This window comes from Arachis hypogaea, chromosome 2 (assembly GCF_003086295.3).
Source record: "Arachis hypogaea cultivar Tifrunner chromosome 2, arahy.Tifrunner.gnm2.J5K5, whole genome shotgun sequence".
Classification (NCBI taxonomy): Eukaryota; Viridiplantae; Streptophyta; class Magnoliopsida; order Fabales; family Fabaceae; genus Arachis; species Arachis hypogaea.
The window spans coordinates 65,650,250-65,671,577 of NC_092037.1; the positions used below are offsets into that span (position 1 = coordinate 65,650,250).

The following is a 21,328-nucleotide window of genomic DNA, read 5'->3' on the forward strand; positions in this document are numbered from 1 at the left end:
GATAAGTCTACCACTTCTTTGAATTCGAAATTTTTGTCTCTACTTCGATATTTCCATTGGATTCTTGTAATACCCGGTCTAACCGAAATTTAATTAAATAATGAGTTAAATAGGAGCGAATATGGTTGGAAGATTTGGCAATTAGAATTTGATGATTTAAATATGATATTTGGATTCAGTGAATTTTTCCGAGTCGGAAGACATAGTTTTCTGCGTAAAAGCGCGCAGTGAAATTTTGACCGGCAGTACCGGCTGAGACCTGTCAGGTACTGCAGCTGAGAAAATTGATTATGAGCAAATAATATTAAGAAATGAGGAATTATGATTAGGGGAGGTAGAAATATTTGAAGTGCGATTTAGAGCGCTAATGTTAAAGGTTTTGGTCCAAAATTGGGCCAACGGACAAAAATAAGTGAATTGGGCCTAAGTGGGCCCAAGACCCAACATATATAAACATTAGTTATGAGCATTTCAGCTCATTTTTACCCTAAAAGAAGGTTGGGGCGCTGAAATTGAGAAGAGGGAAGAGAAGAGAGAAAACCTAACTCTCTTTGATCTTCAAACCACCATAACTTGAGCTACGGAGCTCCGATTGACGAGCCGTTTGCGGCCACGCGTCGCTCTTCTCATCCTCTACATTTCTATCTAAGTTTTGTGGTGAGTATTCCATTCATCTCTGCCCAGTTTTCGAAATTCCCCTCTGTTACACGTTTTTGGGTAGTTAGTGTTGAAATCTTATGATTTTGGGTGTTTAGGGATACTCCAACATGGATTCCAAGTGGGTTCTATCCCTACTTCATATGGGCTGAGGTAAGAAGTGCTCAAACCCTTGTGATTTGTGATTTTTATGAGCCCTAGGTTGATGTATGTATGTGATATTGATTATGTTAGTGTATTTGATGATCTTGGTGCACAATTGGGAGATTGGTGTTGCTTGTGGAGCTTTGGTGAGGCTTGGAGCTAAGGGTTGGTGGAGACTTCCATAGAAGAGGCTCAATTGATTTGGCTACAAGAGGTACGGTTTAAGTTTCATTTAAGTACCGTGTGGTGTGATGAGAATTCCTAGGCTAGATGCCCCTAGGATTAAGTTTGGATTGTGTAAATGGTTGATGCTAATATGCATAGTTGGTATGTAATGTGAATTGATGATTGGGTTGAGAATGGTGTGGCCTTGTATGCTTGGTGCATTGAAAATTTGATGTTTTGGGTAATGAGTATTGATTTGTGATTTATGTATTTAAATTGTGAAATTGGGCCGGAGGCCGTATATTTTGGGCCGGAGGCCGGAAAGAGGTAAGGAAGGTAAGTTGATGTGTGCATTGTATGATGACACAAGTGATTGGATGAATTTCATATAATGAATATATGAATGATTGGGTTGGTTATTGAATAGTGAGGTTTGAGGAGTTGAAGTGTGGAAATTGGTAAATTTTGGGTGAAATAGTATAGATGAGGTATGTTTGATTTTGGTTGAGATATATTATGTGGTCATATGTGTGAGTATGATTATTGATGCCTTGATGGTATGATAATGCATGAGAGATATGTATGTTGTGATATATGCTTGAGAAATGATTAAGGTTGATTTGTGGGTGAAACCACGTGATAGTGATTATGATATTGATTATGTATAATGATGGTTGATTGGAAATAGTATTGTGGGAAATTGAGATGAGGAAGGGTGTATGACATGTTGATATGTTTGTAATTTAGCCATTTGTTGGAAATGGGTAAAGATGGTTATATGGCGGTTTTGTGAATTGTGGTAAGGTGTTAATGTATGAGTTGAGGAGGCTTGATGTTGATTTTGGTATATTTTGATTGGTTTCAAAAAGGGTTGAAATTGGCATGTTTTGGTTGATTTTGAAAAGAGTTGAAAATGGCTTGTTTTGAAAATGGCACTTTGTGGTTTTATATGAAAACATGGGTTTTGGGCATACTTTGACGGGACATAACTTGGACTACGGATCTTTGTTTTGTGCCAAATCTGTTTAGAAATGAAATTGGATCCGGGATGTCCATGCCATTCGAAGAACGGGTGAAAAACGATTTAAAATGAGGAAGTTATGTCCGTCGGAAGATTGGGGGTTGAAGCTGTGAATTCTGCAGTTTTTAACTTAGAAAATTTTTAGCAGAATAGCCCCTTGCGCGTGGGCGCACTTGGCGCGTACGCGCCGATCTTCCAGAAAACGCCATCCACGCGTGCGCGTGATGTGCGCGGGCGCGCCGATAGTGCTGCACCCAATGCCCAGCCATTTTCCAGAGAGTTGTGCCAGAACTGTGCCAGCTTTGTGCCTGGGGCACGAGAGTATCCACGCGTACGCGTGGTTGACGCGTGCGCGTCGATTTGGCAACTTTTAATCCACGCGTTAGCGTGCATGACGCTTGCGCGTCGATGAGTTTTTAAGGACATCCACGCGTGCGCGTGGAGTACGCGTACGCGTGGCATTGTTTTCATGCCAAAGTTGATATTTGAGTTTTAAAAGCCATATCTCATACTTCTAAGCCTCCGATCTCACCACTTATATCTTAAATCATTATGATATGCCTAGCTATTAGAAAAGGGCTAGTGAATGAGGTAACTTGCGAGTGAAGCAAGGGGAAAATGAATAATCAATGAGGATCATTGATGATTATGTGAGATGTGGAGGATGGTGGTGGAAGCGCTTGTTATGCCATTGGCCGAAGGGCCGTAATTGTTTATGAATTGGCTGGTTCTGGATTGAACCGTGAGCCGGAATAGCTGTGTATGCTATGAATATTGGCTGGTTATGGATTTAACCGTGAGCCGGATGGCTGATATGGATGTTGATCCAGGGATGAGAATTCATGCATGTTTATGCTGAATTATTGATAATTATGATTTGCACTTCCACTATCTGAGATGCGAGTTTCCCTGGGTAGTAGCAGTGGCTAGTCCACTTGCTCCGGGTCAATGCTTGAGATACCTGGGTAGTAGCAAGAGTTGTGGTTCGTCCCGCTTGCTCCGGGTCAATGCTTAAGATACCTGGGCAGTAGCAAGGGTTGTGGTTTGTCCCACTTGCTCCAGGTCAGAGATTGTGACGCCTGGGTAGTAGCCGCAGTAGTGGTTGTTCCACTGGCTCCAGGTTGAGCTGTTAAACACCCGCCTGGGTAGTAGCCGCAGTAGTGGTTGTTCCACTGGCTCTGGGCTGAGCGGGTAGTAGCAAGGGGGTTGTAGCTCAAACCTACTTGCTCCGCGAGGGGTGTTTCTGTCCATGGTTAGCTACCAGGACGTGTCGGGTTGGCTATATAACCGACAGATGATATCATCAGCCATAGGGCAGGCATACATCATTTGCATATGTTTGAATTGTTTGGGTTTGCCTATTTGTTTTGGATTTCTACATTATATATGCTATGTTACCTGATTATGTGCTACTTGTTCTACTTGTACCTTATTTGTGTATCACTTGTCTGTATTGCTTGTGTTTGTACAACTGAGAGATCCATCATGTTGGTATCGGTGTATGTTAAGGGTTGTTCTTGATGAGATGAATTGATAATGCGGTTGCATGATGATGATGATTTTTGAATAAGATCATTTGAGCCCCTGGGTAGACGCAGTGATGTAATTTCACTAGCTCCAGGCGAGGGTATGATGTATTGATATAGAGTTGTTGAGGCAGAATAACTGGTGATGGTTTTGCTTATGATTCCGAGTCTGATTCGTGGAAGAATCAGTGAGTTGGAAAACATGTGTAACATGAACTAGATTTAGTATCCCCTCACGACAGATGCCTATTTATGGATTAGTGAGAATCTAGGCTGGATACTTGGTGAAAAGGAGTTTAGGATGCTTAGTGAGTTTTTATTGCAGTGCATTGAACTTATTTGGCACTTTTACCGTACTGGGAACCCATGGGCCCGGGGTTCTCATTCCGTATATATCTCTTGTTTTTCAGATACAGGTCCAGGTGCTCAAAGGTGAGCTGTGGTTCGTCTGAGAGCCGGCGAAGATCTTTATTTTCTCTACCTTGTGTTTTGCTTAGAATCTTTCCATCTTTGTTTTGAAGATATTATATTATGTGTTGAACTCCTTTGGAACTTGCCTATAGAGGCTCTTATGTTTCCTTTGGGAGAGATTAGGATGTATTGTTGTCATCTACTTTCATACTGTACCCTAGCCGGCCTAAACTTCGCGGGTCGCGACTAGTGGCTATTTACTTATGTTATATATATCTATCTGTTATCTGTCTCTTAATCTCCTTTATGCCTTGTCCGTATATCGCTTTCGGCTTCACGTTTTATCTTTTCGTTGTCGAAACGTGAGTGACACGTCTTCGCGATTTTATTTCTACTCTTTTCAGGCTTCTCGATTAATACTCCTTTCAAAATTAACTATATTATATATTAAAAATCCACCTGAGAGTCGTACCACCGTAATATCATTGACTTATGACTCGAGCATAAGAGATGGATGTGCCACTCATTCTACTTTTTATTTTGGCGTGGGAGTGTATGCCATTCTTGGCACATATTCCTCGCAATGAGCTCGTCGATATTGGTGTTCCACTTGTGTGATGGTATTGTTTATCGTGATTATTATTATTATTATTCTTGTTGTCGTTGTTGTTGTAATAGTTGTTGTTGTTCTTATTGCAATCATTCTAATCTTGTTTAGGTGGAGTCATTGGCGCCAGCGTACAAGATATATACGAAGGTCTACTGCACAATTTAGGCAACAACTCGATGACATGGGAGTCAACAATGTAAGTTTTAAGAATTTATGTTAAGCTGCTTATTTAGAATATTAATTTTACTAATTGGCCTCGTGGTTACTGATGTACAGTTTATATGGCGGCTGTATATGGTAGTGGTGGTTCCGGACGACCTTGCCGTAAATTTGTTTATGTGCTCTACAAAGTCGCCATTAGTGTCATTTGAGTGTATATAGTCGCATCCAACAGACCAAGTTAGACGACAATTTGGATTGCATTCCAGATCGGTGATGATCATTGCAGGCGATTGACCGGCCCACAGAACCATGACTGGAGAGACAGGAACAGCAAATGGGTTAACATGTGGAGTTTTGGCCGCTATAATACACTGCAGTTAGAGGATGGGATTGTCGACTTTTATCCTCTCCCGGTGTACTACAGTGGTACACACAGTAGTACGGGCATCACCTATGAAATTGCGTTTCGTATTTATAGTAAGGCTCTCGTTTAAAATATTATTTTCTATGCAAAACGCAACCTGCGTTTTGAAGCTTTCGAAAATAATTTTCTAACAATTTAAAATGCAAGCTGTGTTTTTTAGTTTCAAAAAAAAGTTAAATATTGTCCATTTTATAAATGCAGGCTGCGTTTTGACTAAAAATAAAACAAAAAATTGAAAAATCTAAAACTATTAAGACAGAAGCTGCATTTGATTATTTTCACAAACAACAAATAAAAAACAAAATGAAAAAGTAAAACGCAGGTTGCGATTTGGACTGACACCAAAACAACGAAAAATTTTAACACACATCCATTTCATTGCAGTACACCATAATTTTTTCATACTGAAGAAATAGTCCAAAAAGCAATCATTAAATTAAATATTATATATTTGTATATAAATATATATAATTTAATTTATTTTTAATATATATGTTATATTTCAATATATATTATGTTCTAGTGACTAATTATAATGACTAATTCTATGATCTATTGTATACCTATTATAATCAATAAATATTTCATTATTTATTAGAGTTAACTACTAATTCAATATTCGAAAGATTCATGTGCTGACAAAAATATCTGTGAAAATGTTATTGATAAAACAGTTTATGAATAATTTAAAAATATGGTAAAAATAATCAATAAATATTATATTTTTATAAGTAATAAAAAAAAATTTTATTTAGCAAACGACTTATCTATTTGATAAGAATTTTTGTGTTAATATTTGAATAAATATTTAAAATATGTATAGAAAAATTCAAAACAAAATTTGATCTCTATATTTAAAAAAAAACACTTCACATTAAATTATCAAATTTTAAGGATAAAAATATCTTTTTCTAATAATGCTTATAAGTATATCAAAATTTGATCTCCAAAATTTTTTTAAAAATATATATTTAATATCTAATTCTTTTTATCGCATTTAAAATCTTTTGAGGAGTTATTTTTCGTTAGTATTTCTTAAATTATATATTTTTGTTAATAATATAAATTTTTAAGATACTATTTTAATAATTTACTCTTATTTATTATATACTTAACCAAATGTGGAGAGTAAAATTAAAGTCGAAAATGCTTAACAAATGTTATTATTGAAATATGAAAATGATTAATATATTGAACATAAGAAAGTTTAGTAAAGTAATAGATGTTTTGAATAAGAGAGTAGCACTATTACTTTTAAATTCAAATAATTTTCTAATATCAGTTAGGTATACAGAATAAAAAAAATGATCGAAAGTATCTTCATGTTACGCAAATCTATTATATAAAGTACCTTATCAAATTCTTCCTCTTTTTATTTAATGGAGTTGTTATTGATGAAAAGATTAGTTATTACCATTTTTTAGATTAAACAAGGATCATTAAAATTTAAAAAATAAGCATTCATTTTGGATAATATATAGATAATAATTTATTTATTTATTTTTAAAGGAATCGTGTGAAAAACAAAATTATTAAATGAATAAACAACATGCAAGTTAAACTTGATTAAAAAGAGGAATAAAGTAATCATATGGTGTGATTTATTAGTTCATCGCCTGATTCTTAATTAAGAGATGGAAATTCTAAGTTCACTTAAAATATAAAAAATATTTTGAAATCAACGATTTGATATTAAAAAATAGAGTAATTATCCAAATCAGTTTCTGAGGATTTTAAAATCGGACATTTTAGTCCCCAAGAAAAAATAATATACAGATTAATTTTTAAGGTTTTATTTCGACAGACAAATCAGTCCCCAATTTATTTTCCGGCAGTGTAATTACCAGATCAGTCCCCAAAGATTTTAAAAACGGACGTTTTAGTCCCAAGAAAAACTAATGTACAAATCAATCCCTAACATTTCTCTCTGTTAGACATAATAGTTTCCTGTCCAAAAAAAAAATAAAATAAAATTATTATTATTAATTGCACAATAATATTGTACTATATTTTTTGTATTTTTTGGATAAAAATAATGATAAATTTATTCATTAAATTCTTTTATATATATATAGTCACTCAATAATAATAATAATAATAATAATAATAATAATAATAATAATAATAATAATAATAATAATAATAATAATAATAAAATTATTAGAGATTATTTTACAAAAAATTTAAAGTTAAAACCATTTGATATTTTTGTATTTAATATAATCAAAAGATGTCTTAGGTAAAAAAATATATATGTTTGTATTAAAAAATATGTATTAAAAGAAATATTTTAATTTGGATTTATATTAAATACATATTTTTTTTAATACAAACATTTTTTTAAAATAATACATCTTTTGATTATATTAAATATAAAAATATCAAATGGTTTTAACCTTGAATTTCTTATAAAATAATCTCTAATAATTTTATTGATTATTATTATTATTATTATTATTATTATTATTATTATTATTATTATTATTATTTACATAATAATATTATACCATAATTTTTTGTATTTTTTAGATAAAAATAATGATAAATTTATTCATTAGATTCTTATATATATATATATATATATATATATATATATATATATATATTCACTCAATAATAATAATAATAATAATAATAATAATAATAATAATAATAAATAAATAAATAAAACTATTAGAGATTATTTTACAAGAAATTCAAGATTAAAATTATTTGATATTTTTGTATTTAATATAATCAAAAGATGTACTATTTTAAAAAAATGTTTGTATTAAAAAAATATTTAAATCCAAACTAAAATATTTTTTAATACATATTTTTTAATACAAACATATATATTTTTTTACATAGGACATCTTTTGATTATATTAAATACAAAAATATCAAATAGTTTTAACTTTAAATTTTTTGTAAAATAATCTCTAATAATTTTATTATTATTATTATTATTATTATTATTATTATTATTATTATTATTGAGTGAATATATATATATATATATATTAAAGAATTTAATGAATAAATTTATTATTATTTTTGTCTAAAAAATATAAAAAATATAGTACAATATTATTATATAATTAATAATAATAATTATTTTATTTTATTTTATTTTTGGACGAGGGACTATTATGTCTAACAGAGAGAAACGTTGGGGATTGATTTGTACATTAGTTTTTCTTGGGGACTAAAATGTCCGTTTTTAAAATTTTTGGGGACTGATTTGGGTAATTACACTGCCGGAAAATAAACTGGAGACTGATTTATCTGCCGAAGTAAAACTTTGAAGATTAATCTATGTATTAATTTTTTTTAGAGACTAAAATGTCCAATTCTAAAATTTTCAAGAACTGATCTGGATAATTACTCTAAAAAATATTTTGAAATCAACGATTTGTCTTTAAGCAGATGGAGAAACTAATCACTGTAGTGAATGTGGTTGGGAAAAAATTGTATGAATGGAATCTTCTATTAGGAAAGGCGGCGGTCTCGTGAATGCAATAAATGAAAAGGACATGACAAGCCAAAAAGGCGACGGCACTAATTACTATACACACCAGTGGACCAGAATTTGATGCTCTGCTCGGCTCAAACACTCTTGTCTCTTCTCCTCACTCCTCACTCAATTCAGTTTTTTTGGTTGATTTGGGATATTTAGGATTGTAAATCTTGAGAGAACACTACTATTCAGTACAAGGGTGAAGGGTGCTAAGGAGAAATGATTCTATAATAAAAAATAAATATGATGACATATATTTATTCAAAAATAAAAGTTGTACATAAAAACGTAACCTTAAAATATAGTACAAATAATACAATTCTTTGTTAAGAAGGGTATTAGTATGATTTGTTTAATGATATTCATACTACATGCTCATTTTTTTTATTTGCGAAATCTGTATGTGTTGTGCGTGATTATGGAGAATGAAAATACTAGATATAGATGTGGAATAGTTTTTTTTAAAATATGGGATAAAAAAAATCAGACCATTCGATCTTTTTATTAAAAAATTAGGCCTATTAATCAAATGATCCGATTCATGTGAGAGGAAGAATTAGAATTTTGGCGTAGCTAATCGGACCGTCCAATTTTCGTATAGATTTAATTTTATTTATTTTTTGAAAATCAAATTGAACCATCCGATTTGATTATTATTATATATTTTATATAAATCCGTTAATACAAATCAGTGGATCCGATTTGTTATATATATATATATATATATATATATATATATATATATATATATATATATATATATATATAAGTGTGTGTAACTCGTATACGAGTTCTTAGATCTTCTTTTCTCCTCCTTCTCCTCTTCCTCCTCCTCCTCCTTCTTCTTCTTCTTTTTCTTCTTCTTCTTCTTCTCTTTCTTCTTCTTCCACAGCTCCTCTATCTCTGTTATTTCGTATGAAGTAAAAAAAATTGATAGCGAAATTCATATTCATGTAAGTGAGAAAAATGGATAATAGAGTCCTATTGAAAGTATATTATTTCGCTCAGATTTTGTTACAAACATTTGAAGGAGTAAAATTCATTTGTGAAAATCCGTTAGATATTGTTATTCCATTCACAGTCTCATTCAAAAAACTAAATGGTGTGATTTGTGAGAAGATAGATTCTGAAATGTCAAGAAAAACATCATGTATTTTATACAGATATCCTATACCAGTATTTGGTGAATTCGTTTAATTTCAAACCAAATATGTATCTGATGAAACGAGCATGCAAGAGATGTTTCCAATGTACATTGAAAATCGCGCTCAGATATCGTTCATTGAGTTGTATATTGAGTTCGAACAATCTGAAACCAACCGAAATATTGAACGAGAAGATTACAATAGTAACAGTGAGATAGAGTTTGAAAGCAATTGCAAAGTTGTTAGTCTAGACAGAGATGAAGATCAAGGTGACGACACTATGGCTCCAAATGTGACAGACGTGGCAAATACACTCGCAAACGAACATCCGTTTGAGGAGCCATCTTTCATGCGAGCTTTTGATTTAGAAGCCATGCATGTTCCAGAGTTTCCGAAATATATGAATGCATGTATGTAATTGCTTATATTTATATGAAGGATTAAAATTTTGTAATATTTTATATTGATCGATGGACCAAATAGTCATGTGACATGTGAAAATATACTTAATTAGCATTTGTTTGTGTTTATTTAGTTAAATTTAAGATAAAAATCTTTTTAGTTAGTTATTGATTTAGTTAAATATTAATTAGTATTTATTAATTAGTATTTATCTATGTGTTTATGTTTTTATTATTTTGTTAAAATTAAGACAACAACTTGATGTAAGTTTATTTACATTAATATTGATGTAGTGAGTATTGATTTACTTTTAATTTCACTTATTAAATATTTGTGTATTAAATATTTATCGTATGGTTGTCGTCGTAGTAGAAATTCCTATTGTCGCAGATGGTGAATTTGTCGTAGGAATGGAATTCAGTTCTAAGGAAGCTGTTATTATGGCAATAAAATATTATACCATCCGAAGAGGTGTAGACTACCAGGTATATGAATCAGAGCCGTTGACATTTTATGCCAAGTGTACACAGTATGGGTCAAGTTGTGATTGGCTGATCAGGATTAGTATGATCAGCAGAAAGTACTGTTGGATTATAAAGAGGTATAATGGTAGTCACACTTGTACCAGAGCTACCATTTCTCAGGATCATTCGAAGTTGGATTCGAACACAATTGCAGAACCAATAAAGCCGTGTGTTGAGGTTAACCCCTCGATAAAGGTGAAATCAATTATTGCGAAAGTGCAGTCGAAGTTCAATTACACCATCAGCTATCGAAAAGCATGGTTGGCTAAGCAAAAGTCAGTGAAAAAATATTTGTAGGTTGGGAAGTTTCGTACAAAATTTTGCCCATATGGTTTCAGGCCATGTGTCATAAGGAGTCATCAACAGTCGTCTATTTTGAGACTTATCAAGGCGATGACTTGGTAATTGATATTCGGGTATTGCATCGAGTCTTCTGGAGTTATTACCCCTGCATTGAAGCATTCAAACATTGTAAATTAGTTGTCCAAGTGGATGGGACTCACTTGTATGAAAAATATAAGGGTTGTCTATTGGTTGCAGTTTCATAGGATGGTAACAATAATATTGTCCCAATTGCATTAGCTATTATGGAGGAAGAGACTTCTGATGCGTGACATTTTTTTCTTAGTAACCTGCGACAACATGTGGTGACTCGGGACGGTGTGGGACTAATCTCTGACCAATAAGAATCCATCAATATTGCTGTGGCCCGTAATAACGGAGCTTGGTCGCTTCCTAGAGCTTTCCACATGTTTTACATCAGACATATAGAGTCGAATTTTTTGAAAAAATTCAAGGCATTGTACCTGAAAAAATTTGTTGTCAATATAGGTAACATTGAGTAATTCGAAGTTCATTATTAACAGAGTTACCTTTAAATAGTATTTCTCATCTATTTTTTTCTTTGTTTTTTCTTATTGCACAGGATATTCGAAGACGGTTTGCGAGTAAGAATTGTGTTACCAGTGTTTACAAGAATGGGGCGAGACTTACACTAACTGGTTAAACCGAATTCCCGCGAACAGTATGCGTTGGTATTAGATGGTGGTTATCGATGGGGTCACATGACCACGAACCTAGTAGGATGCATCAACTCAGTCTTGAAGGGTGCATGTAATCTCCCTATCACTGCACTTATCAAAAGTAATATTCTATAGGCTTAACGAGTTGTTCTCCCAAAAAAGAGCCGAGGTGGAGGCTCGAATTAATGCTGGATATGTTTTTCTGAGCTTGTGACCTCAAAATTGCATGCAAATCAACTTGCATCAAGAAACATCCAGGTTAATTGCTTCGACAAGCAGAATGATGTCTTTGAAGTGCGTGAGATGCCAAGTGAAATGGAGTATGTTATCGACCTCCGTCGACAACAATGTGACTGTGGTATGTTCCCAGTTCACCAAATTTCTTGTCGACATGTGTTTGCATGTTGTGCAAATCAACTGCTAGATTGGCAAGTGTATGCTCATGATGTTTATAAGATGGACCAAATTCGAAGGATTTACCGAGTTAGGTTTAGGCCACTGAAAAATCTTACTACATGGCCTGCTTACAACGGGTCTCGATTCGTACCGAATCCGTTCCTGAGATGAGTTACCAAAGATTGCCCAAAAATGACGCGTTTTTTGAATGAGATGGACACGCAAATGTTACGTGGTCGTAGACGATGTAGGCAATATGGGGTCGAGGGACACAATCGTAGTAGATGTCGTCTGTCAGGTGGTGCAAGTGTCGGCAATAATCCTAGAAATTATTTCGGATGCTTTTTAACTTTTAAAAATTATGATATTATTATACATATTAAATATTTTAGTCATACTGTTTTCTAAAGTGAACATTGAATTGTTTCTTACATAATTATTTATTTATTTAGTCATAGATAATTTACCGGGTAATAATTCCTATATCACTAATAATAAATACTAACTTACTATCAATAATAACTAATAAATAAATCCAATTCTTATTTAACTAATAATGTTCTACTTTATTAAAACCTTAACTGCAATAATATATTTATGTCAATTAAATATCTAATAATAAACAAATAATTATTATTGGAGCAAAAATATATTATATTTTACAAAATCTAATTATTAATCATAATTTTCAAAATTATTACAAAAAAGTATACAACAATTAACGTAACACTAAAGTTAATTAATTATAATTTTTAAAATTATTACAAAAAATTCTAAACATATATTTTTTTATTAATCTATCACATTAATCTAATTCAAACATTATCATTGATTAAAATGTTTACTAACAACATTTAAACACATATATTTCTAACTATTATTTTAATATATATTTCTAAATTTCTAACAATAAATAATAATAATAATTCTGTCATATATATATTCCTAAATTCAATTTCTAATAATAATAATAATAATTCTATAACATATATCATTTAAACATATATTCTTAAACTTTTAACAATAATAATAATAATTTTGAAATATAAAAAAATTTAAAAAATAAACGTACATAATCAAAATGAAATAATTGATAATATAAAGTTCATGACGATCAACATCTTTACATTTTTGTTTCTTTGGCATTGTAATTTTTTTTAATTGATGTAGAGAATGGAACTGCTGGGTGGGTTCAAAAAAAAAAGTAATTTCGGAAGAAGAGAGTGGGTATAAGAAAGAGACATGTTGGTGTAAGGGACACTGCTGTGGGATACAAAACATGCGCAACACATAACGAGGAGGACACAGATCAGACCGTCCGATTACCTAAACTAAAATTGATCCGTTCGATTTGTTCTTTTGTAACATCACAACCGAGTAAAGCACACATGCACTTCATAATGCCGTCATACTCTACTTTCTTCTTTATATCAAAATTAAAAAGTGTGTACGACATAAATTTTTTCTTTAACTCTAGAAAAAAAATAAAATTTATTTTGCTATAAAGAAAATTTCTTACAATGCCAATCTTATTTGTGAAGCTAGATTATAGACATATGAAATTCGAATACTAGTACAACACAATACAGGATATACAAAAACACTAATTTTAAATTTTGGTTAGAGACAAACATCATAGTTTATAATAATATTTTAATACTTATTAATATAAAAAATTATCTTTTTAATAATTTTTAATTGTATAAATTATTTTAGATATTTTATCTATCAATATTTATAATACATGTTATTTTTAAATTTAATTAAAAACATATGTTTAGAATAATCTTAGACAAGACAATATGTAATTTTATTTAGATGTATATAAATGCGCTAAAAATAATTCTTAATTTTTTATTAAAATATAATTTAAAAATATTATTTATACATTAAAATTAACTATTAAAATTAATTATTAATATATTTATGTATAAATACATGTGTTATTTAATTTATTTTTAATGCATATTTATATTTCAACATATATTTTATATTAGTAATTAATTTTAGTATTTAATTTTGATGTACATTTAACATAGTTGAATATCATTAGATACCTAAAATACATGTATTGAATGTAACTCAAAGCACAACAACATTTATACAACAAAGTGTTTTTAGTTGGCAACGACAGACTCTTTCTCTCAAATAGCGGCGAAAGTAGGTCAAGACTATCCGATAGAAGTTCAAGACTTGACTCATTTTAAGTTTAAGTTGGCTTGTCTCGATTTATTAAACAAACTAAATTTGGATTTTTTATAAAACCTATTAATTTAAGGTGAATATTATAGTGCGAGTGAACACGCAACCCGGTCTCTGTCCTTTTTCTCGATGGACATCACGGCCCTTGTCCAAAAAAAAGGGACATATCGGTCCTTGTCCCATACTTATGTGAGACTTTCCAGTCCTTCCGTCATTTTTCCTGACCAAAATAGACGAAACTTGCCTACGTGTCAGTTAACGTTGCTGAGTTGGAGGTTAATAGTCTGTTAAGTTTCACGTGGCCATTAAGAAATAGACAGGGGTCGATTTGTCCCCCTTTGGTGACCTAAAACTACGTCGTTTTAATGGTCTGAGACCATGTGCTATAAGAGAATGGTAAGGGGTCGTTCTGTCCCTCGTTTTTAGTCTTCACTGAAACACATTAGTTTGAAAGTGATTCGATGCTGCTAATCTCTCACTCTTCTCCCAACCCAAATACAAACCCTAGGAGACCATGATTGGTAATGAAGAGCATTGTTCATCATCAAACCCACGAAGCAGAGACGATTCAGGCTGGGGCCTAAATTCTGGTGGGAGTGCTGGAGCTACGAGGATGAAGAAATGGGTTGCCCCAATTTGTTATTGTGGTTCTCATGCAATATTGTTCATGTCAGGGACAGTGAAGAATCCAAACAGACTATTCTTTCGCTGCCCAAAATTCAAGGTAGTTTTTGAAGGTTTAGCTAATTTTTTGTTTTCAATTTCTATTCCACAGATGATAACAAATATTAAACATTTTTGTAGACTGAAAAATGGCATTGCAACTTCTTTGTATGGCTAGATGATTATGTATCTTCATGTGGTGAGGATGCTAACAAGGCTGTCTCATTTGAGGCATCAAAGCAGAAGCAGAATCGATTGGAAGGCCATGGTTATGTGGTGGATAACAAAGTTAATGAGTTGGAAGAAAGATTAATTGGTTTGGAGGATCAGTTAGATTACTGCAGATTAAAAATGGGTAAAAGTAGATGTATTAGTTATAGGTTTAATTTGTTAGCATTTCTGGGTGGGGTTGTAATTGCAAGCTTGTTTAGAGCAAGTGTGTAGGAATTTGATAGCTGAATTTCGTTATTTCACTAAGTTGAGTTGTGAACAACACTTTTGATGATGAATGAAGCAGGAATTATTGTGTTGAATTTGTAAAATTTGAACCATGGCATGTGATGAATATGTTAAATCTCATCCCTATATTGATAGATAATGGCATATATGTCATGACATAAATTTAACAAGTATGCATGCTAGCTAAGTAACACTAAGTATCTATAGTCAAAGAAAGATCCATGTTAATACATTAATAATTAAGGAAAAGTACAGTTGTTGAAACAACTTAAAACATAATATGCCATTCAAAATATGGGCAGCAACATGGCCCTGAGTCAGATAACCAAAATATAGGGATCTCAACCAAAAGTCCTATGCCTAAAACCAGTAGTAGTAAGTAGCATAACATATAAGTTTTTTTGAAGCAAAACATGTGTCCTAAAGGCTTGTAGCCAAGATACAAAACAGAAACGAAAGGTACTCCAAGTTCACATCTTCTTAGGTGGCCTTAGTCCTGGAAGCTTGAGCTCGGGAGTGGGCACAAATTTGAAAATCCTTGAAGCAGTTCCCAAGCTTGCAGCAGCCATTGTTTCTGCTGATATTGCACCACCTCCACTTGTTGGATTTGTCGAAGAAGCTATTGGGCCATGAGTAGGATTTGCCGAAGCATGGGACGTAAGTGCTGGACTGATGAGCGGATAATTTATACGCTTTTTGGCATTGTTTTTATATAGTTTTTAGTAAGTTTAAGCTACTTTTAGGGATGTTTTCATTAGTTTTTATGCTAAATTCACATTTCTGGAGTTTACTATGAGTTTGTGTGTTTTTCTGTGATTTCAGGTAAATTCTGACTGAAATTGAGGGATTTGAGCAAAACTCTGAAGAAGGCTGACAAAAGGACTGCTGATGCTGTTGGAATCTGACCTCCCTGCACTCGAAATGGATTTTCTGGAGCTACAGAACTCCAATTGGCGCTCTCTCAACGGCGTTGGAAAGTAGACATCCAGGGCTTTCCAGAAATATATAATAGTCCATACTTTATTCGAAGAATGACGACGTAACTTGGCGTTGAACGCCAAGTTCATGCTGCTGTCTGGAGTTAAACGCCAGAAAAACGTCATGATCCGGAGTTGAACGCCCAAAACACGTCATAACTCAGAGTTCAACTCCAAGTAATGCCTCAGCTCGTGGATTAATCAAGCTCAGCCCAAGCATACACCAAGTGGGCCCCGGAAGTGGATTTATGCATCAATTACTTACTCATGTAAACCCTAGGAGCTAGTTTAAGTATATATAGAACATTTATCTATTGTATTAGATGTCTTTTGACCATGTTTCATCTTTGGTCTCAGTTTTGTTTTATTCTTCATCTTAGGAGATCATTGATCACGTTAGGGAGGCTGGCCATTCGGCCATGCCTGAACCTCTTTTACTTATGTATTTTCAACGGTGGAGTTTCTGCACACCATAGATTAAGGGTGTGGAGCTCTGCTGTACCTCAAGTATTAATGAAATTCTATTATCTTTTATTCAAATCTCTCTTATTCTTATTCCAAGATATTCATTCGTACCCAAGAACATGATGAATGTGATGAGTTAGATTACCCTCATTATTATTCTCACTTATGAATGTACGTGATTGACAACCACTTCCGTTCTACATGCAACAAAGCTTGAATGTATATCTCTTAGATTCCCCAACAGAATCTTCGTGGTATAAGCTAGATAGATGGCGGCATTTATGAGGATCCGGAAAGTCTCACCTTGTCTGTGGTATTCCGAGTAGGATCCTGGGAATCCGGAAAGTCTCACCTTGTCTGTGGTATTCCGAGTAGGATTCCGGTAATGAATGACTGTGACGTGCTTCAAACCTGTAACCTGCTGGGCGTTAGTGACAGACGCAAAAGAGGGATTCTATTCCAGTAGGGGAGGGAACCAACCGGTGATTAGCCGTACTGTGACAGAGTGCGTGAGCATTAGTTTTCACTGCGAGGATGGGATGTAGCCATCAGCCATGGGTGATGCCTCCAGACGATTAGCCGTGCGACTGACAACCGCATAGGATCATTTTCCCGAGAGGAAGAAAGTAGCCACAGCTGATGGTGAACCCCTATACAAAGCTTGCCATGGAAAGGAGTAAGAAGGATTGAGTAGAAGCAGTAGGAGAGCAGGCGTCCTTGAGCCATACAGCATCTCCCTTCGCTTATCTGAAATTCCCACCAATGAATCTGCATAAGTCTTCTATTCCTTTTATTATTTCTTTTTATTATTAATTATTCGAAAAACCCATAAACCCATTTAATCTGCCTGACTGAGATTTACAAGGTGACCATAGCTTGCTTCATACCAACAATCTCTGTGGATTCGACCCTTACTCACGTAAGGTTTATTACTTGGACGACCCAGTACACTTGCTGGTTAGTTGAACGAAGTTGTGAATTTAATTAAAGACAAATTTTGAATAAATCCATACAAGTGCAAAGAATAGTGATCACAATTTCGCCCACCAAGTTTTTGGCGCCGTTGCCGGGGATTGTTCGAGTATGAACAACTGACGGTTCATCTTGTTGCTCAGATTAGGTAATTTTCTTTTCAAAAATCTTTTTCAAAATTTTTCTTTTTATTTTTCGTTTTTCCAAACTATATTTTCGAAAAAAAATTAATAAAAATACAAAAAAAATTAGAAAATCATAAAAATCAAAAATATTTTGTGTTTCTTGTTTGAATCTTGTGTTAATTTTTAAGTTTGGTGTCAATTGCATGCTTTTAAAATTTTTCTTGCATTTTTTTCGAAAATCTCATGCATTCATAGTGTTCTTCATGATCTTCAAGTTGTTCTTGACAAGTCTTCTTGTTTGATCTTGACGATTTCTTGTTTAGTGTCTTTTGTTGTTTTTCTTGTGCACTTTTGCATTCATATTTTCCATGCATTAAAAATTTCTAAGTTTGGTGTCTTGCATGCTTTCTTTGCATTAAAAGTTTTTCAAAATTATGTTCTTGATGTTCATCATGATCTTCAAAGTGTTCTTGGTGTTCATCTTGACATTCATAGCATTCTTGCATGCATCTTGTGTCTTGATCCAAAATTTTCATGTTTTGGGTCATTTTTGTGTTTTTCTTTAAAAATTCAAAAAAATCAAAAAAATATCTTTTCCTTATTTTCCTCCAAATTTTCGAAATTTTGGGTTGACTTGGTCAAAAATTTTCAAAATTAATTGTTTCTTACAAGTCAAGTCAAAATTTCAATTTTAAAAATCTTATCTTTTCAAAATCTTTTTCAAAAATCATATCTTTTTCATTTTTTATATAATTTTCGAAAATTTCAAATTATTTTTCAAAATATTTTCAAAAATCTTTTTCTTATCTTTATATCAAATTTTCGAAAATTAGCTAACAATTAATGTGATTGGTTCAAAAATTTGAAGTTTGTTACTTTCTTGTTAAGAAAGGTTCAATCTTTAAGTTCTAGAATCTTATCTTGTAATTTCTTGTTAGTTAAGTCAGTTTTAAAATTAAATCTTTTTCAAAATATCCTTTTTCAAAATTATATCTTTTTATCTTTTATCTTATCTTTTTCAAAAAAATTTTATCTTTTTCAAAATTTGATTTCAAAATATCTTTTATCTAACTTCTTATCTTCTTATCTTTTTCAAAATTTTGATTTCAAATCTTTTTCAAATCAACTAACTAACTTTTTGTTTGTTTCTTATCTTTTTCAAAACTACCTAACTACTTTTCCCTCTCTAATTTTCGAAAATTCTCCCTCTCTTTTTCAAAAATTCTTTTTGTTTTAAATTTTTAATTTTAATTATATTTCATCTTTAATTTTCGAAAATACTAACCCCTTTTTCAAAATTATTTTCGAAAATTTCTCTTCTCTTCTCTTATTCTATTTAATTAATTTAATTACTAACACTTCTCTTCACCTCTCTTCATCTAAGAATCCGAACTTCTTATATCCCTTGTATTTGGATTCTTCTTTCCCCCTTTCTTCTTCTACTAACATAAGGGAATCTCTATACTGTGACATAGAGGATTCCTCTTTCTTTTCTTGTTTTCTTCTCTTTCTTATGAGCAGGAACAAGGATAAAGGCACTCTTGTTGAAGCTGATCCAGAACCTGAAAGGACTCTGAAGAGAAAATTAAGAGAAGCTAAATTACAACAATCCAGAAACAACCTTTCAGAAATTTTCGAACAAGAGAAAGACATGGCAGCCGAAAATAATAATAATAATAATGCAAGGAGAATGCTTGGTGACTTCACAAAGCCAACGTCCAAGTTTGATGGAAGAAGCATCTCCATTCCTGCCATTGGAGCCAATAGCTTTGAGCTTAAGCCTCAACTAGTTGCTTTAATGCAACAAAACTGCAAGTTTTATGGACTTCCATCTGAAGATCCTTATCAGTTTTTAACTGAGTTCTTGCAGATCTGTGAGACTGTAAAGACGAATGGAGTTGATCCTGAAGTCTACAGACTCATGCTTTTCCCTTTTGCTGTAAGAGACAGAGCTAGAATATGGTTGGATTCACAACCTAAGGATAGCCTGGACTCCTGGGATAAGCTGGTCACTGCATTCTTGGATAAATTCTTTCCTCCTCAAAAGCTGAGCAAGCTAAGAGTGGATGTTCAAACCTTCAAACAAAAAGATGGTGAATCCCTCTATGAAGCTTGGGAAAGATACAAGCAGTTGACCAAAAGATGTCCATCTGACATGTTTTCAGAATGGACCATGTTAGATATATTCTATTATGGTCTCTCTGAATTTTCGAAAATGTCACTGGACCATTCTGCAGGTGGATCTATTCACCTGAAGAAAACGCCTGAAGAGGCTCAAGAACTCATTGACATGGTTGCAAACAACCAGTTCATGTATACCTCTGAGAGGAATTCCGTGAACAATGGGATACCTCAGAAGAAAGGAGTTCTTGAAATTGATGCTCTGAATGCCATATTAGCTCAGAACAAAATGTTGACTCAACAGGTCAACATAATCTCTCAAAATCTGAATGGATTGCAACATGCAGCCAACAGTACTAGAGAGGCAGCTTCTAAAGAAGCTTATGATCCTGAGAACCCTGCCATGGCAGAGGTTAATTACATGGGTGAACCATATGGAAACACCTATAACCCATCATGGAGAAATCATCCAAATTTCTCCTGGAAGGATCAACAAAAGCCTCAACAAGGCTTTAACAATGGTGGACGCAATAGGCTGAATAATAGTAAGCCATATCCATCATCTTCTCAGCAACAAATAGAGAACTCTGATCAAAATAATTCTAATTTAGCCAATATAGTCTCTGATCTGTCAAAGGCCACTTTCAGTTTCATGAATGAAACCAGATCCTCCATTAGAAATTTGGAGGCACAAGTGGGTCAGCTGAGTAAGAAAGTTATTGAAACTCCTCCCAGTATTCTCCCAAGTAATACAGAAGAGAATCCAAAAGGAGAGTGCAAAGCCATTGACTTAGTCAACATGGCCGAATGCATCAAGGAGGAGGAGAACGAAAATCCTAGTGAGGAAGACCTCCTGGGACGTCCATCAAGCAAGAAGGAGTTTCCTATTAAAGATCTAGAGGAATCTGAGGCTCATCTAGAGACCATAGAGATCCCATTAAATCTCCTTCTGCCATTCATGAGCTCTGAAGAATATTCATCCTCTGAAGAGGATGAAGATGTGACTGGAGAGCAAGTTGCTCAATACTTAGGAGCTATCATGAAGCTGAATGCCAAGCTGTTTGGTAATGGGATTTGGGAAAGTGAACCTCCCCTGCTCATTAGTGAACTAGATACTTGGATTCAGAAAACTTTACCTCAAAAGAAACAAGATCCTGGCAAGTTCTTAATACCTTGCACCATTGGCACCATGAGCTTTGAAAACGTTCTATGTGATCTGGGATCAGGGATAAATCT

General features: G+C 33.1%; 1 non-coding gene across 1 annotated transcript; it reads right to left on the reverse strand.

Moving 5' to 3' along the window:
* Nucleotides 1-20,024: 20,024 nt before the first annotated feature.
* Nucleotides 20,025-20,128, reverse strand: LOC112762962 (small nucleolar RNA R71). Its single transcript, XR_003182793.1, has one exon. It is a non-coding gene; the product is annotated as a small nucleolar RNA R71 (small nucleolar RNA).
* Nucleotides 20,129-21,328: the final 1,200 nt, after the last annotated feature.